This window comes from Salminus brasiliensis, chromosome 20 (assembly GCF_030463535.1).
Source record: "Salminus brasiliensis chromosome 20, fSalBra1.hap2, whole genome shotgun sequence".
Taxonomy (NCBI): domain Eukaryota; kingdom Metazoa; phylum Chordata; class Actinopteri; order Characiformes; family Bryconidae; genus Salminus; species Salminus brasiliensis.
Window position 1 is genome coordinate 1510537 of NC_132897.1, and position 7052 is coordinate 1517588.

A 7052-nucleotide genomic window follows, 5' to 3' on the forward strand; every position below is an offset into this window, starting at 1 on the left:
TGCTCCAAACAACACGAAGCAGTTCAGTGAGGTTGTGATTGTTTTCTTCATTTTTATTGTAGATAAATCGGACAGTTCACCACCTACTGGTAAAAACAACCAACTACACGGGTTCATAAAAAAGAGTAGCCCTTTAAAACCGAACACACACACACACACAGACAGACACACACATCCTCATGTACATATTTCAGATGTTTGGTTGAAAACAAAGACAAACCGAAGATTTCACAAAGCAGTGGACATCCGTCTACTCAAGAAACAGTGCAGAACCTCTGACGTTATATTCACACAACAGCTCCAGGGCTGGAGATGAGGCTCCGAGGCCTTTCTCCAAGTCTTTCACCAACACGAACAGCTTTCAGGACAGACACATGCATTCGAGTGAATCTGCTATTTGTGTTTTTTGGAGGACGTCGGCTGTTTATTCTGATCTGGGACCACTTTTACTGTTTCTCTCAGCTTTAGGGAAGGTTAGGGTAGGACTGTTGGACCCCTGTAACTTTTACATTCCAATTTACATCCAGAAATTTAGTCAGTTTACTGACTCCGATTTTTCTGTACAGTGGTGGTGAATGGAAGCAGGCGTTGGTCGCCATGACTACAACACAGATACAGCCCATAATTGATCTCCTATCCAAACCAACCAGTGAAGTCATTATGTTGAGATACTAGGTCATTAGTTTGAAATATTATCTGATTAGTTTGAGATACTATCTCATTATTTTGAGATACTAAGTCTTTAGTTTGAGATACTTAGACATTATGTTGAGATACTAAGTCATTAGTTTGAAATATTATCTCATTAGTTTAAGATACTATCTGAATGTAAGCAGGCGTCGGTCGCCATGACTACAACACAGATACAGCCCATAATTGATCTCCTATCCAAACCCACCAGTGCAGCTACAACACGAGTCTTCTGAGTTTTATATGGATGATGATGATGATGATGATGATGGTGGTAAAATAGTGGAGAATCTCAACTAATGCAGTTTTCTTTAGGGACTACTTTCTGTAGCCGCACTACACCCTGCAGCATGTATCCCTCCACCATTTTAATGATCTGGGTTTAAAAGCAGGTTCTAGAGCCGAGCTCTTCTCAGAACTCTGGTAGAACAGAGTCTCAGGCATCAGGCAGCGTCTTCATCACCATTAGGTGAAGAACTTTCTGTGAGGAGCTTTTATTATTAGAGCTTCAGACGTCTGCTTCCCTTCACCTCCACTGTAGAACACTGTGTTCTGACGGACTTTGTTCATGTCACCACTTCACCACAGCGGTCTGGATACTGAGCTAATCCTAGATCAGCATAAAAGGCTTCCGTCCCAGGCCGACATCTCTAATTCAGTGCCCCATCTCTGGTCCTGCAGTCCTGCACCATCCCCACTTCCATCCTAACCTACACTCTTCTAAATGAAGCCGCTTCAGCTGGTTCTCTGAGCTTGGCCACATGTGTGGTCTGTAATGGAGATGAGTGGTGGTGAAGGACCTTACAATATAATATACAATATAAACGTTTTTACCAGTATAAAGATTCTTCCCACCCCCTCATCTCATACATACATCACAGACATGGCCCCTTTAGGTTACTTATCTTTAGGTTAGGATACGTCTTTATGGAAATCAATTCACACCACTTAAAATTAAAGCTCCAGCATGCGATTTGTTCATTATTATTAAGTAAAGGTATACTTTGTCATTAGTTTGAGATACTGATTAGTTTAAGATTATTTTGAGATACAATCTTATCTGATTCTGAGATACTAAGTCATTATTCTGATATATCGTGTCACTATTTTGAGATACTAAGTCATTATGTTGAGATACTGAGTCATTAGTTTGAAATACTAAGTCATTATTATAGGAGACTTTTTCATTAGTTGGAAATTGATTGAGATACTAAGTAATTAATTTGAGATAGTGTCTCAAAATAATGAGAGTAAGTCATTATTTTGAGATACTATTGCATTAGTTTGAGATGCTATGTCATTATTTTGAGATACTAAGTCATTATGTTGAGATACTAAGTCATTATGTTGATATACTTAGTCATTAGTTTGAGATACTTAGTCATTATGTTCAGATACTTAGTCATTATGTTGAGATACTCAGTCATTATGTTGAAATAGTAAGTCATTATGCTGAGATACTAAGTAATTATTTTGAGATACTCTCCCATTATATCCAAGAGACTATTTCATTATTTGGGGATACTAAGTCATTATTTTGGGATACTAAGTCATTACGTTGAGATACTAAGTCATTGTGTTGAGATACTAAGTCATTGTGTTGAGATACTAAGTCATTGTGTTGAGATACTAAGTCATTATGTTGATATACTTGGTCATTAGTTTGAGATACTAAGTCATTATGTTCAGATACTTAGTCATTATGTTCAGATACTTAGTCATTATGTTGAGATACTCAGTCATTATGTTGAAATAGTAAGTCATTATGCTGAGATACTAAGTAATTATTTTGAGATACTCTCCCATTATATCCAAGAGACTATTTCATTATTTTGGGATACTAAGTCATTATTTTGGGATACTAAGTCATTATTTTGGGATACTTCATCATTACGTTGAGATACTAAGTCGTTAGTTTGAGATACTAAGTCGTTAGTTTGAGATACTAAGTCGTTAGTTTGAGATACTAAGTCATTATGTTGAGATACTTAGTTATTATGTTGAGATACTAAGTCATGGTTTAAGATGGTTTCTCATTATTTTGAGGTTAATGAATTGAAAAAAATGTTGAAGTAGTAGGAATGGGCTTCTATAAGTCTTTATGGAAGTAAATCAGGTGGGTCAGAACAGAAAAACACTAAACTGTTGAGCGTGGGTGGACTACAGGGCAGGAGATGGGAGGAACTGGCATAGGATTCTCCTCTCTAAGCTACTGTACTGAACTTTCACAAACTAAACACCAAACTAAACAATAAAACACTGAAACTACATGCGGTTTGCATTAATGCAGCTGGGACCCTGAAGGAGTTTGGCTTGGTTAGCTAAAGCATGCAACTCTGGAGAAGGTGAGGGGTCAAGGAGGACAGTGTTTAGTATCTGAGAGCTCCATCACTCTCGCTTTGCTTCTCCACGGATGCTTGAGTCTAGTGAACGAAGGAATGAACGAAAGAGGGCGGATGCATAGTCTGAATTAGAGGCGGGTTTGAGGAGACAGCGCATTAGTGTTGGTTCTAGGTAGAAAAGAGACTGTGCAAAAGTTTGTGCACCCCTGTTCGAAATGACCTCTGGTTGATTTTCTAAGTGTAAATAAGTGAACATATCTTCTACAGGAACTTACATTTAGCATTTTTCATTAACAAACCCCAGTCACTCCCACTTCTCAGGAGGGCGTCCAGTAGAACCCTGGAGGAACCGAGCTCTGCTCTTCAGACTAGCTCACAGACAAGATCTCACTACTTTCTTCAGAATGAGAAGCTCTTGCTCATTTTATGTTCACCTGCATCTGTTCTGATCTTCTTCTGAGCTTCTACAGGAAAAACACACAGCCAGTCTATAACAGTTTAGCTCCGCCCACTCAAGCTTACTCAAATTACAGGCTCTGTTCTGATTGAGATACTAAGTAATTAATTTGAGATAGTGTCTCAAAATAATGAGAGTAAGTCATTATTTTTGAGATACTATTGCATTAGTTTGAGATGCTATGTCATTATTTTGAGGTACTATCTGATTAATTTGAGATACTAAGTCATTAGTCTGAAATACTAAGTAATTATTTTGAAATACTATTTCATTATTGTGATATACTAAGTCTTTATTGTGAGATACTGTTTCATTAGTTTAAGATAAGATAATACTTTATTAGTCCCACAGTGTCACAGCAGTAAAGGGATAGCAAGACACTCAGATTTGAGATGCTATGTCATTATTCTGAAGTACTATCTGAATAATGTGAGATACTCAGTCATTATGTTGAGATACTAAGTCATTATGTTGAGATACTAAGTCATTATGTTGAGATACTAAGTCATTATGTTGAGATACTAAGTCATTATTTTGAGATACTACGTCATTATGTTGAGATACTACGTCATTATGTTGAGATACTAAGTCACTATTTTGAGATATGTCATGGCTCTGTTCTGATTGGCTCAGAGTGTTTCATTCCAGACTGAAACACTCCTTATAACCTCAGTGTGAGAGGGCGGAGCTAAACGTCTGTGAGCTTTACCATGTATCAGTTTTTTTAATTTTTAGATTTTTAATATTAACAAATAAAGAGGGTTTGGGAAATGGACTTACATAATGTCATAAATGATCCTTAGGGAGATCAATAAATAAACTTTAACTGAATTAACATGTAACTTTAAACTTAAACTTAGAACATCAACTATGCTTGTAGTTTGACCAGGGGTGCCCAAAAATTTGCATATGACTGTAAACACTACATCAGTCCAGGGACCTATTTTGGGTCTATTTCTGAACATCTGAGAGCCCTAAGTGACCTAGATTCTCATTTTCTATGCAAGAAAAGTAATAAATAATGAAATATAAGCAGTATAAACTTTATATATACAACTCTTGAAAAAAATAAGAGAGCACCTAATTATTTTTCTTAAATCTCTATCTCTTTGTGTTCGGCAGCCGTTTTTTTTTCAGACATTTTATCAAACAGAGCTGAGTTAGCTGAACGTACAGACTATGAAAGTCTCAACAGCCGAGGTTATTTCACCATAGTGATTCTGAATGCTCTCAAAGCTCAGATATTAGCACTGTGTTTAAATCTGAATAATAACTTCTTTACATTATAATTATTATAATCATTTCTTTGCATTATTTAAGCATTTCAAATATCTTCAAAAACATAAATGCTCTAATTAGTAATATTTGCCCATGGTTTATGAAATACAACGCAAATGTTAATTTCCCTAAAACACACTGCATAGAAACAGCAAAACCAGAGAACTGATCATGTAGGGTGGTCTCTTCATTTTTCCTGGAGCTGTATATAGAATATCAGTCATAAAACAACTATTCAACTGTTCATACAATTAATATTAATCCAAATAATCAGCATACATGTGTACAGTGTGTATTTAAATATGAACAAATAATAAATGTCACTTATTTTTAGAAGCAAAGTCATCAGGTCAAAACACTAAACCTGCATATCCTCCTTAGTGACCTGGAGGCCCTCAGCCTCAGAAAACCCCCCGGCTGAGCTGCTACCTTCAGTAAGGAACAGATTCTACTGAACACATCAGCTACTGTGCTACTTTCCCAGACCCACATCAGTGAGGAGGAGGAGGGCCAGTGCCCTTTACAGACCTCCACAGTGACGAGGAGGCCGTTTCTTGGCCTGTGGGAGTGTGTAAGTGTGTTTTCTGCTTGTGCTTTGTCAGCTTAATGAATCGGGGAGAAGAAACAGATGCATGCATGGACCTACTTTGTCCAGAGGGGGGCAGTAATGTGCTACATCCACTACTTTTTTAATAAGTAGTTTTAATAGAAAGTACTTTCGTACTCGAGTATCTCTGAAAAGGACAATAATGTACTTTTCCTCAATTACATTAACTTACATTTTATATTATTAAATTTGTCTGTTAGCCACACCCACCCAACCCAATTTTACTCTCATGTGATTTTAATGTACGAGGGAGGCTTAATAAAAAGGGAAGGGCGAAAGTAAAAAATACAGTAATGTCAAACATCTGGATGTTCAGAAATACAAAGGGTTTTATGGGGTGTCCTAATAGTTATGCCTTACGTATTATATATAAATGTATTCTGTATAAATCTGACCAAACAATACCCGAGGTAACATGCCAATGAGGGGCCTGTATATGTAGCCCAACTGGGAACCAGAAAGTTTTGACCATGGGTTCCATGTTGACCCCACATATGGATGCCAAGCAAGGTCACTGAAGGGACCAGCAAGGGTTTAACATGGGCACCCACTGGTTCGTCCACTGCATACGAGGCCTAGATGGGACCCATGTGAGATTAAGGGAAGCCCAACTGGGTCCCAGCAAAAACACATCAGAGCCCATGCCCACCTGGAACCCACCTAGCCCACATTTCACCCATGAGAGCCCCACATGAGCATGTTGGCGGGGACACAACATGGCCAAAAATATGTGGACACCTCATCTAATTGTTGAATTTAGTACCATTTACTTTTACACATTTGGCTGAAGTTCTTATACAGAGCTTTAACCTGTGCATCATGTTCCTCAGGTAGTCAAGCTAGGGCGAATGGGTGCATACAATCAAGCACAGCCATTCTACCAGCCTCTGGAGGCAACATCAGCACCAAGCATCAAGACCTGAGCATCTGGGGCTTCATGGTATGGGTTTCCGGGGCCGAGCGTCTGCTCACAAGCCTCAGATCACTTGTCTGACCTCATAAATGCTCTTTTTGATATTTGTTTCTCATAAAAATAATCAAAAAAGCCTTCCCAAAAGAATTGATACATTATATAGACAAAAGTATTGGGACACCTGTACACTGTCCCTTCTGAAATCAAGGGTATAAAAAAAACTTTTCCTGCTTTTGTTGGAGTAATTGTCTCTACTGCCCAGGGAAAGAAGAGTATTTGATTTGCTGTGAGTATTTGATTGCATTCAGCCTCAGGATGTTGGATGATTATCACCACCCCATCTCATCCCAAAACTATTAAATGGAGCACCACCACCATCAATCCAGAGAACACAGTTCTTCCACAGCTCAATGCTGGGGCGGCTTAATACCCCACCTCTAGCCCACGCCTGGCATTAGGCAGCATGGTGCCAAAAGGGTCAAGTTGGTGGTTGGTGTGGTACAACAGATGAAAGAACTAGCTGCCATGAGCTATTACACTGTGTGGGAGACCACGGTTTGATTCCCAGTCTGTGTGTCCTAACACTGCATTGGCCCACCTCTGTAATACAAGTAACCTTGTAAGTCACTCTGGATAAGAGCGTCAGCTAAATGCTGCAAATGTAAATGCAAATGTCATGTGTGGTTTGTCTCCTACAGAGAGTCCTATTCTATTGGCAGTACTTCTCCACAGGGACTAGACAACCCGTATGAACGCATTCGCTCA

At 38.6% G+C, this 7052-nt stretch overlaps 1 protein-coding gene across 1 annotated transcript in view; it reads right to left on the bottom strand.

Moving 5' to 3' along the window:
* Nucleotides 1-32: 32 nt before the first annotated feature.
* The window catches only part of rasl10a (RAS-like, family 10, member A), a 32624-nt gene continuing 25604 nt past the window's right edge, over nucleotides 33-7052 (bottom strand). The window contains exon 3 of the mRNA XM_072664511.1: nucleotides 33-7052. This exon is cut by the window's right edge and continues 2041 nt beyond it. The gene's annotated coding sequence lies outside the window, so the exon portion shown is untranslated.